Genomic DNA, 13,983 nt, shown 5'->3' on the forward strand with positions numbered 1-13,983 from the left:
ATTTCTTTATTTAATTCTTAATTTGTTTGTTCGCCCACTGAGGGTTACACTTGTTGAGTCTTACCTTGCTGATCTTAGATATGACCAGCATTATTCTTTAAAGGTGCTCCGTTCAGTAAATTCAATACTTTTTCCAGACATCTTGTAGCTTAAATCACATTAACAATTAACAACAGCGGTGTTTCTAATCTCTAAAACAAAATCTTAATTTTGTAACCTCAGCAGCTTCAGTCTGTTGCACAGAAACACAAAGCTTGAAAAACTTGAATGGAATTTGAACTGTTCTAACTGGGGTGTAATTCTAAAAGATCAACAAATTATTTGTGTAGTTGACTGTGAAGCCCGATAATGCAAATACTGACTGCATCTTTCTAAAACTAAGTCTTGGTAACTGATTAACTGGTTTGCCACACAAAATACTTCTGAAGAATTCACAATGCACTATTTCTTACCGACTTGTAATGGAAGAGTCAATATGTAAATCATTTATGACTGTATTTATAAAACTGAATTACTTCAGACAATGGTTCTGATTTGTCAACTTCTTGCGCTGTTGAAGCTGTGCTGTTTATAATGTAGAATGTTTTCTATAGTACCAAATAAAACATTTTAACAACCATCCCTGCAGAAGTTTGCAATATGCACAATTCTAAAGTAGCAAATATCAACTTTACGAAAGACAAAAACCTCCTCCAGTAACTGCTGGGGTAGGTCTATGGTCAGTGGGACATGGCTATACTGGATGTGTGTGAGTGTGAATACTTCAGCTGTGTGGACTATCTTGACAAAAATAATCTGGCTGCTGCCATGCTTAACAGTAATAATGTTGCTGGCAGAAGAGCAGACCAATACCACCGCTTCTTTTCGTGATGCAAGCCCCTCCAGCACCATTGGCTCTTCTATATCTTTGGGGCTTCCACTGGTAATGAGGTATTAATTACATTGCTATTTATGGCTTGAAATAGTTTAGTACATTGTAAAAAGAACAGGTGACTTGCTTCATTTAATACACAAGGCAAGCTGCATAAATTGGATTGTATGAGAAAATATGAATAAAATTCATAATTTAACATTAATTTTCAATTAAAGTGGTTTAAAGTGGTATAACCAGAATACTGTTTTGGAGTTTCCTTTTCAATTCAACTAATACAGGACTTCACGTATGTGCCTTACAGTTTGTTATTTGACACAGGTTCAAGTTGAACAATATTACTGAAGAATGTAACACTATTCATTTTGATTTTTTTCCTATTAATTAAAAATAATTCTGACCAAGAGCACATGACAAAGGACAGCAAACAGAGATCTTGAAGGTCAACTTGGGTAACAGAATGTATACATCTCAATGAAGGTCACCAGATCTAAAGAGGCCAGTAAATGCTTACTTTCAATATCGGTTAAAGCTATTAAAATGGACACTTCCCATAAATTTTACAGAGTATCTTCTTTAATGCCCTACAAAAATATTTTACAAGATGTTTAAACTAATAAAATAAACAGTAAGTCATTTTATCATTTTTAAGAACTAATAGAGCAAATTGTAAATTCGAAAGCATTTTCATTAACGTAACTTTAAATTATAAATGGCAGCAAAACCTAAATGTAATGTGGTGCTTACTTGCCAAATATTTAAAAGTAGCTTTACAATATCATCATCATAGGCAGTTCCTCGAAATTGAGGAAGACTTGCTTCCACTCTAAAAGTGAGTTCTCAGGTGAATGTACAGTCCAATATGGAAATTACAGTCTCTGTTATAGGTGGGACAGACAGTGGTTGAAGGAAAGAGTGGGTGGGGAGTTTGGTTTGCTGCACGCTCCTTCTGCTGTCTGCGCTTGCTTTCTCCATGTTCTCGGCGACGAGACTCGAGCTGCTCAACGCCCTCCTGGATGCTTTTCCTCAACTTAGGGCAGTCTTGGGCCAGGGATTCCCAGGTGCCGGTGGGGATGTTGCACTTTTCAAGGAGGCTTTGAGGATGTCCTTGAAACATATCCTCTGTTCACTTGGAGCTCGCCTGCCGTGTAGAAGTTCAGAGTAGAGCGCTTGCTTTGGGAGTCTCGTGTCGGGCATACGGATGATGTGGCCCACCCAACGGAGCTGGTTGAGTGTGGTCAGTGCTTCGATGCTGGGGATGGTGGCCTGAGCGAGAACATTGACGTTGGTTAAAATATATGCTGATCGCCAAACAAATACAAAGTGGCTTGTGAAAAATTCCAGTTGAACAAGTTTTCAATAGGTATGAATAGCAGCCAAGACAGATTCAGAAAAATAATGCAGTCTCCAAACATCAATCTGCTTACAGCTCAGTATTGTCAGAACTGTCTGACTTTTTTGGCTGAGACCAAATACATTTTTTCCATAACTTTTTTCAAAGTTTAAAGGCTGTGTTTTAAATTCAAAAAATTGTAAAGACCGCTTATTGGAGTGAGAGGAATAAGGTAGTGACCACAAATAATAATAACCATGAGTAATAGCAACCAAGAGTAGTTACTGACAGTGGATTTTGGTTTCTTTTTGCTAAAACTAGCCTTAACTTTTTGGGGGGCCCCAGAGAGGGTAGACAAGGGAACCCCTGCACAAACTTCTAAAGATCAACTAATATTAACCATTAATATCACCATTTTAAAATATATCTAAATCATTTCTAAACTTTATTATTTATTCAAATTGGTTAGCAACCTTAAATATTAGTTAACATTAATATCAGTTTACATGTATTCCAGACTCTTGTTATTCTTCATTACTTAATAGTCTCGAATGCACAGTAGCCCTAATTGTATGAAGGCAGCAAAATCACCATGACCACCTATGTTTGCGAGCCTGTGACAATAGCCAGGACTGCTGGCTTGATTGAATATTGCATCTCCTCATTTCGCTGGGTTTCTGCACCTAAAAAATGGGGTAAGGAGTCTGGCCAGCAGTGTGATTGATAATAGCTCTTAAAGGGCTGCGGTTTGCCATTAAAGAGAAAGGGAGTATTAGTTATGCTTAAGTTTTACTTCTATTTTGGAAAGCTTCTACATTTACTAAGATGCCGCGGGGATCCTGCTGTAGGATAAATAACAGAGGAGGATGGCCCTCTTAAGAACCGAAGGCCATCCTCCTGTCAAAGCAGAGGTCAAAAATGTCGCGATGGCGATAGTGGATGAAGTGAATCTAGTCCCCAGTTCTGTATAACCTGGAAACAAGTAAGGAAATAGTTTTGTGATATCAGGAGCACTACTTTGCAAACACTATTGGAACATATTTCCGTATGGCCCATATCAAAATTGTAATTGAATGCTTACTGGCGGGGGACCTCTCAATGTGAAAGAGTTGTCCACACTTCAAGAGATGGCTTTAGGCATTTTTGAGCTAGAATCCGTTCAAGGTGGTTGGGAGGGAGAGTTTGGAGGCATGCTGGAGAAAATTCCATTTCTTTTAGTTACGTTGGCTTTATGCTTAATTTTAACATGGAATACACGATAAATAGTTATCAGATAGCGTCACTATTATAGGTAGTAATTTAAACTTTTGCTGATAGTGTAAAATGAGCAATATCGAATCAGCTGCCCATTATTCAATTTTATTCAATAATCAATTGAGAGTCCAAACTCGGTCATAAACTGAAAAAAATGTGCTGACCCTAGTTATTCCAAACATAATCCTCTGCTCTGTCAACAGTCTCTCACTGCTCATAATTTTTCTCCCTCTCACCACTGTTTTACAGACACAAGGTAGGAATAAATATCGTCTTCACAATATTACATATATTATTCATTTCTTTTTTGGCATATTACCCTATTTTATTTAGCATAAGTGTGAAAGGTAATCAACTATCCCTGGAAAGTAGCTAATGAGCTCAAAACAGGCCACTATTAACATCTTTCACCCATGGCAAGCCTGCAAGATAGCCCAGACCCCCCAGATTTTCCACTGACTCCATATTATCGAGCATGAAGGCCCGAGCCTATCCGGTTCCCAATGGGCCCAGTCCAGTTCAATGCAGCTGGCCAGCATGTGAAGGGCTTTGGGAGCCTGTGCACAAAGTTCATTAGGATCATCAGAAATCTTCAAATTAGGAAACCTCCCGATATTGTAACTTGTGTGCCTAAGCAGTGCTCGAGTCACTGAGCACCTATTCCCAATGGGTGCTGAAGGTGAGTCCAATAAGGAAGATAAAATTGTTTTAGCCTGGGTGGCCCTTGTTTTTCCCTAAGGCTAATCAGCTCACCTCTTCTTGTGCCCATTGGACTCAGTGTTTTGTCATTGCTGTGGTCCTATCCCACCCCAATGGCAAACAATATTGGCAAGGCTCCATTGACAGTCAGAAGCTGTTGGTACCTGAAATTCTGATCCCTGTGTCCCCAGTGCCCCAACATTCTGGGAGTACCAGAACATTTTTTGAACAATCTGATATATTATAGGGCAATGTCATCTTGTGCATGTGTGCAGAACATCTGACCATTGCCACTGGGGATGCTTTATCGGGACCACATTATCACCCTATGTTTCTAATATTCTGTCTACCTGCTTCAGGATTTCAGTTTCATACTCCAAAACAATCCATGTGCTCGGTTAGTTAACTGGAGATATTGCAGTCTGCTCATGTCTTAGATATTCATGTCCAATTAATAAAACCCAAATCCTTTGAACGTCATATTATCTCAGAGGTGCCCTTCTCATTTGTACAGGTACCTCCAAAATTAATCCTCTGTCTTTTATGTATGAATTCCCCAGCTAGCTATCATATCCCTTACTCAGCATGCTTCCAGCTCAAACCCTTAATCCTCCCTTTAGCAACCTTCAACTTCACCACCCCACCTTACCCATTCAGAACTCCTGCCTTTCTGTCCAGTGCCACTGCTGCTCCATCTCAGCCTTACTCTTGCAATGACACAGCGAGCATTATGTTAGACTGACTACCTCAGCACAAGTGAAAGGGACCTGAAGTGACTTTGGATGCAACAATTGTGGCAGCAGAGGGAAGCCGAAGAGAATGATATTGTAAAATGCAAAGCTGCTAAATTTTCACACATGTATTACTTAACGGAATAAATTAGTCAAGTTAGTTATCAGTAGTTTAGTCACAGATTTTTCTACTATGTGCATAACCTTTCAAATGCAACCATCAAAAGATAACAAAGAGAAGTTTTTCAACAAATGTGATAGAATTTGTTAAACTAGTAATACTCATATATAAAAGGGTGTTCTCATGGAATTATTACCATCATCCTGTGAACTGCCCTGCAGCTGTGTTGTAATCTAGTAGTGGTAATTGAAAGGGAGTGTCAGGTATGCTGCTGATTTTTGTTGGCAGATATGTGGTTGGTGTCATCCAGTTATGTACAAGGGAGTTTCATATTACAAACCATTTCTCACAATGCAGGAACATTGCCCACTGGGAGTGTCTTTTATATTCATCTTGAAATGTCATGAGTCCTGAAGTACTTTTGTAAGGTTACAAGACTATACTAATACATTATACAAGAGTAGTTCATAGGCCACAAAGTGTAGAGAGGCTATAGACATCAGACAGCATAGATTTAGAAGCAGACCAACATGGCTTTAGGTCAGTATAATTATGGCACATCTTTGTGTGCCGGCTCCTGGATATTTTAAATGAAGGAAAGATAGATATAAAAAGTAAGTGCATCATCTTTGATTCACTAAAGTTCATGCCATATTTCAGTAAAACCTGTATTAACTATTCTAGTAGATTGTCTTAATCAGACTCCAGACTGTGGATTAATGAACAAGTGCGTTTTAATAGCACAAAGACATTCCACTCTCTGTGCTCACAGCACCATGTTGGTCTGCTTCTAAATCTATGCTGTCTGGTGTCTACAGCCTCTCTACACTTTGTGGCCTATGAACTACTCTTATATAATGTATTAGTATAGTCTTGTAACCTGATAAACTTACAATGACAACCACTATGAATAAGGACCACCCAGGAATGTCAACTAAAAGTTCTCAGAATTAAATCCCCACTGTTTTGCATTGTAAGAAAACCTGTGAAACATGACCACAAACACAAGTTTATGGCCCCACCTCCCATTTTAGTATCATAAAGAAACTGTTCACAGATATCACTGTGTCTAATGTGATCAGCATGCAGCAGTAAATTTTCTTCCAAAATGGCAGCTGTAATATGAATCAAAGGCCGGAATTTTCTGGTATCCGTGCGGGCACGATTGGAGGCGGGTGAGGAGGGAAATTTGAAATACCTTGCAGCGGGTCGGGAACCAGCCATCGTTCCGCCCCCACACGCCTTTCCCTCTGGCACATTTGCCAGCGCGGCAGCAACCCGAACGGCAGACTTGAGATAATTTTGAGGTACTTGTCAGACTCTTAAGCGTCTTTTTCACCCTGACTTTCAAATTTCCCTGGATGTGCATGCGAATCACGCAGCTCGGGGACCATGTCTATGAACCTAAGGCAAATGTTGAGTGGCCATTGATCCACCTCATTAGTGCACAGCATGAAAAGTTCAATAAAAACACCCACCTGACAGCTGGTCACATTCCTAAGGCAGCACAGATTTAGCTTTCTAGAGGTTGCAAGGATTTTCAACAAACTTGGGATCCACTGTCACCTCATTGGTAGAATCTATCAAACTATTCACAGATTTCTTCTGTAATCTCTACTTGACCTGCCATCTATTACATCAGCATATGTGCCATTTATACTGTCTCACCTTGTTCCTCAGAATAGGACCACGATGAGCCCCAACACCAAAAGCAACACCACCAACCTTCTCCTCAACCACCTGTTGCTACAGAGCGCATCAGCGCAGGGCTGCACCACACTGGAGGTAATACCCCAACAAAGGGCACACAAGCAGAGGATGAGCTTCCTCAACATGATTGACCAAAGGAGGCTCAGGGTATCGTGCCAGGTCGGCGCAGACATTTGCTGGAGAAAGACCTGCAGCCCAGAGGAACGAGTGGACATGCCTTACCAGTGGATGTCAAAGTCATCAGCACCCTCAACTTCTTCGCCTCAGGCTCCTTCCCGGGATCTGCAGCAGACATTTGCGGCATCTCGCAATTGGCTGCCCACAGATGCATCACATAGATCACTGATACCCTGTTTGACAATCAGCCCATTATATCAACTTTGCCATTGTTACTCAGTGGGCGCTGGCCTTTGCCGGTCTGACTGGCTTCCCACGGGTGCAGGGAATCATCGACTGCACACATGTGGCCATCAGGGTAACCCATCATCACCCAGAAGTCTTTGTCAATCACAAGGACTTCCACTCCATCAATGTGCAGCTCATCTGCAACCACAGTTAAATCATCATGCATGTGTGCTCCAAATTCCCTGAGAGCTGCCATAACTCTTTCCTCCTATGCCAGTCCATTCTCCCTCAGCTCTTCACTCCTCCAAACAGGCTTTCCTGCTAGCTGCTTGGAGACAAGAGTTATTCGCTAACGACTCATGACACCCTTGCACAAGATCGCCCGTCTCCGCCCTTGTCTCAGCTCATCTGCTGCTGAAAGCCTCATCCATGCCTTTGTTACCTCTAGACTTGATTATTGAACCCTATCTAAACTAGAGGTTTTATTTGGTACTATAGAGGTGATCCAAAACTCGACTGCCCATCTCCTGTTTACCCATCACCCCTGTGCTCGCTGATCTACTTTGGCTCCCGGTTAAGGAACGCCTCAATTTCAAAATTCTCATCCTGTTTTCAAATCCCTCCATGACCTCGCCCCTCCCTATCTCTGTAATCTCCAGCCCGACAATGCCCCAAGATATCTGCACTCCTCTAATTCTGCCCTCTTGAGTATCCCTGATTATAATTGCTCAACCATTGGTAGCTGTGCTTTCAGCTGTCTGGACCCAAGCTCTGGAATTCCTTCCATAAACCTCTCCGCATTTCTAACTTTCTTAACTCCTTCAAGACACTCCTTAAAATCTTTGACCAAGTTTTTGGTTATCTGCTCTAATTTCTCCTTTCCGGTGTCAAATCTTTGTCTTATAATACTCCTGTGAAGCGCCTTGGGACATTTTACTACGTTAAAGGTGCAACATAAATACAAGTTGTTGTTGTTGTTGAGGAGGCCAAGCACTGAGGCCAAAGAGAGCTATAAGATAAGCCACAGGTCCATCAGATAGGTCATGCAGCAGAAAATAGGCACACTGAAAATGCACTTCAGATGCCTTGACAGATCAGGAGGTGCCCTTCAGTATGCATGAGCAGGGGTCTACAGAATCGGCATGGTCTGCTCCGCTCTGCACACCTGCACAACATAGCGCAGAATCAAGGCTTAGCGCTGCATGAGGAACAAGGCTCTGAGTGCACAGCCTCTTAGGAGGAGGAGCAGGAGGAACCTATGAACCAGATCCCACTAGCACCCAAGCACATTGCTGTCTGGGAGGCCAGGGATGGGCTCATCATGGCGACATTTACTTAACTTCACACATCACACCCATATGGCTGCCACATGCTGTGCCAGGTTGGCACCACACCACATCAACATCAAAAAACATCGCTACAATGACCAAACCATTCCTTTTAAACTGACCACCATTGCTGGAGGTAACATTATGACTCACCATTCACTCCAACTCACTGAGCCACTTCCAAAGTTGCGGACAAAATTGGCCATAACCGGAAAGTGGTGAAAATAAATATTTTTACTTGTGAAATCACAGTGCCGGAACCGTTACGGAAACATTTATTAAAACACTTCCATGTTCTCACTCCCACATCTCCTTTCAACATCATTCCTCTTATGGGCCACGCGCAATTCCCTGCTAGCAATGAGCTGGAGAGTACCTTGCTACACAGCAGTGGGGCCATGAGGACCCAAGTCTATGTTGACATAAGAACATAAGTGTTATATATGTAAACCTGTAAATACCTTGTTTAACCACCAGAGGGCTCATTCCCTGGAGTCCCAAGGGATCCCACATTTCCTTGGGAGCACCTGTACTTAAGGAGGCCTCACAGGCTGGAGAGGCACTCTGGAAACCTGTAATAAAAGACTAAGGTCACACTTTACTTTGAGCTCACAGTATCTGGTCAGACTCTTTATTCATACATAACAATAAGAACATAAGAAATAAGAGCAGGAGTAGGCCATTTGGCCCCTTGAGCCTGCTCCGCCATTTAATAAGAACGTGGCTGATCTGGACTCAGCTCCACTTCCCTGCCCGCTCCCCATAACCCTTTATTCACTTATCATTCAAAAATCTATCCATCTCCGCCTTAAATATATTCAATGACCCAGCATCCACAGCTCTCTGGGGTAGAGAATTCCACAGATATACAACCCTCAGAGAAGAAATTCCTCCTCATCTCAGTTTTAAATGGGCGGTCCCTTATTCTGAGACTATGCCCTTAGTTTTAGTCTCCTCTATGAGTGGAAATATCCTTTCTGCATCCACCTGTCGAGCCTCCTCATTATCTTATATGTTTCGACACGATCAAATCTCATTTTTCTGAACTCCAATGAGTATAGTCCCCAACCTACTCAACCTATCTTTATAAGTCAACCCCCTCATCTTCGGAATCAACCAAGTGAACCTTCTCTGAACAGCCTCCAATGCAAGTATATACTTCCTTAAATACGGAGAACAAAACTGTATGCAGAACTCTAGGTGTGGCCTCATCAATACCCTGTAGAGTTATAGTAGGATTTCTCTGCTTTTATACTCTATCCCATTTGCAATGAAGGCCAACATTCCATTAGCCTTCCTGATTACTTGCTGTACCTGCATACTAACTTTTTTTGTTTCATGCACAAGGACCCCCAGGTCCCTCTGAACTGTAGCACTTAGCAATTTTTCTCCATTTAAATTATAATTTGCTTTGCTATTTTTTTTGCCAAAGTGGATAACCTCACATTTTCCCATTATACTCCATCTGCCAAATTTTTGCCCACTCACTTAGCCTGTCTATATCCCTTTGCAGATTTTTTGTGTCCTCCTCACAATTTACTCTCCCACCCATCTTTGTATCATCAACAAACTTGGCTACATTACACTTGGTCCCTTCGTCCATGTCATTAATTATAGATTGTAAATAGTTGAGGCCCCAGCACCGATCCCTGCGGCACCCCACTAGTTACTGTTTGCCAACCAGAAAATGACCCATTTATCCCGACTCTCTGCTTTCTGTTAGTTAGCCAATCCTTTATCGATGCGAATATATTACCCTCAACCCCATGAACTTTTATCCTGTGCAGTAACCTTTTATGTGGCACCTTATCGAATGCCTTCTGGAAATCCAAATACACCACATCCCCTGGTTCCTCCTTATCCACCCTGCTCGTTACATCCTCAAAGAACTCCAGCAAATTTGTCAAACATGATTTCCCTTTCATAAAACCATGCTGACTCTGCTTGATTGAATCATGCTTTTCCAAATGTCCTGCTACTGCTTCCTTAATAATGGACTCCAGCATTTTCCCAACAACAGATGTTAGGCTAACTGGTCTATAGATTCCTGTTTTCTGTCTGCCTCCTTTTTTAAATAGGGGCATTACATTTGCGGTTTTCCAATCCACTGGGACCTCCCCAGAATCCAGGGAATTTTGGTAGATTACAAGCAATGCATCCACTATCTCTGCAGTCACTACTTTTAATACCCTAGGATGCAAGCCATCAGGTCTGCTTTTAGTCCCATTATTTTACCGAGTACTGCTTCTTTAATGATAGTGTTTGTATTAAGTTCCTTCCTCCCTATAGCCCCTTGATTATCCACCATTGGGATGTTTTTAGTGTCTTCTACCGTGAAGACCGATACAAAATATTTGTTCAAAGTCTCTGTCATTTCCCTGTTCCCCATTATTAATTCGGAAGTCTCATCCTCTAAGGGACAAACATTTACTTTAGCCATTCTTTTCCTTTTTATGTACCTGTATTATCTGCTTTTTATTTTGTGTTGTTTGCTTTCAAAACCTATCTTCCCTCACTGTATTATTTTTTTAGTTGTTCTTTGCTGGCTTTTAAAAGTTTCCTAATCCTCTGGCCACCCACTAGTCTTGGCCACTTTGTGTGTCCTTGTTTTCAATTTGATACCATCCCTTATTTCCTTAGTTAGCCACAGATGGTTATCCCTTCTTTTACAGTCTTTCCTTCTCATTGGAATATATTTTTGTTGAGAGTTATGAAATATCTCCTTAATTGTCTGCCACTGCTCATCAACCATCCCACACTTTAATCTATGACCCCAGTCCAATTTAGGCAACTCTGCCTTCGTACCTTTGTAGTCTCCTTTGTTTAATCTTAAAACACTGGTTGGAGATCCAACTGAACTTGAAATTCAACGATTCCTAGAGGATCCTTTACTCGGAGATCGTTTATTAATCCTGTCTCATTACACAGTACCAGATCTATGATAGCCTGCTCCCTGGTTGGTCCCGCAACATACTGTTCAAGGAAACTATCCCGGATATACTCTATGAACTCTTCCTCAAGGCTACCCTAGCCAATTTGCTTTTTCCAATCAATATGAAGGTTAAAATTGCCCATAATTATTGGCGTTCCTTTTTTATAAGTCTTCATTATTTCTTGATTTATATTCCATCCAACAGTGTAGCTATTGTTAGTGGTCCTATGGACTACACCCACCAGTGACTTTTTCCCCTTATTATTCCTTATCTCCATCCAAACTGAATCAACATCTTGAACTTCTGAGCCAATATCGTTTCTCATCCATTTATTTACTCTCCCACAGGTCAATAAAGAGCACCCCTCACTGTCTAGGAGGAAGAGCATCTCATCTAGGATATCCCTCCTAGAGAGATCATCTTTGAGCATCTGCCATTTATTCTCCATAGATAGCATTTGCTCCTGTGAGTGGTGCATTAGCTGCTCCATGCAGGTGGCCATCCTTTCCATGGAAGAGCCTATAGTCGCCATCGCTGGTGATACAGTGGTGCTCATATAAGAGATGGACTCTTCCATTCTCTGCACATTTGCAGACATCGCAGTCACAAAACCTGTCAGAGTCTCTTGCACTTCTTCCTGGGATTGCTCTCTTTCTGGATGGCCTCCAAGGCTCAGCATCTGCATGCAGTTGAGCGGAGCTGGGAGCAACCTGCACCCTCCAGTGAGGAGTCTCCACAGCTGTCCCTGTCTCCACCATCTCCTCTTGCTCACTTGTGAGTTGGGCGACACCAGGTGACAACACTACTCTATCACGCTTTGTACTCACCAAGGTGTGCGTATCTGCGCTGGTGCTGGGTGGGCTTATGTCTGATGATGGTGCACCCTCAGAGGCTGGAGACTCCTCTGAGGAGTCATCTTGCTCTTCCTCCTGGACAGTGAGTGGTGCTCTTGATTAACCTGTGGGAGAGTAAATAGATGAGTTAGATATGTTATACCATTATGTACATGATTCACTGGCTGCTAACATCAGTCCCCATATGAGTGACTGTTGTATGCCATGTGGTTGTATGAGATGTAATTCTATCAGCAGGTTGCTGAGATGTCCCCTCTCTCCAGCTCACACCTCTAGCAATTCTGCGACTCCTGATGCTTCGAAGGAATCCTCCGCTGCTGCTGTTAAGGTGACCAATGAAGGAGGGCTACCTCTAGTTCTCTCTCTCTCTTTCTTATTGTGGGCTCTCTTTTCCTGCAAGGAGTCAAAGAAGAGAAGGTTAACTGAGAGTGATGGAATGAGTGTGAGGAATGGATGGGTTACATCTTTAGAATGGGGTAGCAATGCCAAGTGGTCTCCTTGTGTGTTGTTAATTGGTATGATTGCATTAGGATGAGGGTGAGTGTGAGTGTGAGGGTTGGTTAGTCAGATGGGAATGTGATAATGTATATAGAGAGAGGGATGGGTGGACGTGCAAGATATATTGGTGTGAGTAAGGATGTGTAGGAGCAGGGTTGAGAAGGCAGAGTGATGGGGGTGTGGTGAGAGGCAGTATGAATTTGATTGTGGCTTTGCACTCACCTTTCATGATCTAATGAGATCATTGAGGTACTGGCAGCATGGCATCCAGGTCCTCTTGGCAACATCTCTGCTGTTCATCTCCTCTGATATTTGAAACCACTCTCCTTTGATGTGCTGGGTAGGTCCCTTTCACCCATCCAAAGTGAAAAGGACCTCCCTGCATGCTCTCACTCCCTCCACAAGCTTATGTAGGGAGTCATCAGAGAACCTGGCTATGTGCAGTCAAGTTTGCCACTCTGTGCAACTCTCCGATGGTCCAGTGCAGTGCCTACACTATTAACTAGATGAACCGTCAAATGTAATGTGGCCATCCCACCTTTAAATATCCCGACTGAAGATGCGTCATCGATGAGGTCATCAGACCCGCACAATTTAATCGGGCCAGGTAACGCGCAGGGCTGCCTTAATAGGCGCCATTAAAGGAATGTCGATCTCAGGAGTGGGATGAAATGAAGGTCGCGACCTACCATGGCTACTACCTGCACCCGACCCACCCAAGCACACAAAAATCTGGCCAACTGATTCTAATACATGAGACTGGAAGAAAGAATTTTAAAATGTAATAGAGGACCATGAAGGGAAAGTAAAAATGTGTGTCTCTCCATCATTTTGAAAATTAAAAAGTAATGATTCAGTTACAAAGTTGTTTCAGTTGACATTTCACATTAAAACAAGGTAGAGGAGCAACCAATGAATAAAGATTTTTTTGTGACAGCCGTAGTATCACCATTCACAGAATTAATCATATATGCATTAAAGTTTGTGTACATCAAGTCCTGGCTTAAATAATCTTAATATCAAATGTCAAATTCTTCAGGATAAAATAACCACTATGCACAAGTCATAGGATCTCTACAACTATTCAGTCGAAGAAGCATCAATAGAGAATAATGCTTCCATGCAGAAATACTCTCCTCAGTGGAGCTGTTCATACACAGATTTTCTCCTGTAATTTCTTACATGGCAGTTTCCAACCAGTTCAGGGGAAATAATGAAGGTGAAATCTTATAGGGGTAACCATGACAATCCATCCATGTGGTCCCACTTGCTTTATATCATCAGTAGTAAATTGTCTTCCTCCTTA

General features: G+C 42.0%; 1 long non-coding RNA gene across 1 annotated transcript; it reads right to left on the reverse strand.

Annotated features, from left to right (window-relative positions):
* Positions 1–1,617: 1,617 nt before the first annotated feature.
* Positions 1,618–12,278, reverse strand: LOC139265331 (uncharacterized). Its single transcript, XR_011593533.1, has 3 exons — positions 12,153–12,278; positions 8,854–8,964; positions 1,618–2,137 (listed from the first exon to the last, which is right to left on the reverse strand). It is a non-coding gene; the product is annotated as an uncharacterized lncRNA (long non-coding RNA).
* Positions 12,279–13,983: the final 1,705 nt, after the last annotated feature.

This window comes from Pristiophorus japonicus, chromosome 6 (genome assembly GCF_044704955.1).
Source record: "Pristiophorus japonicus isolate sPriJap1 chromosome 6, sPriJap1.hap1, whole genome shotgun sequence".
NCBI classification, from domain to species: domain Eukaryota; kingdom Metazoa; phylum Chordata; class Chondrichthyes; family Pristiophoridae; genus Pristiophorus; species Pristiophorus japonicus.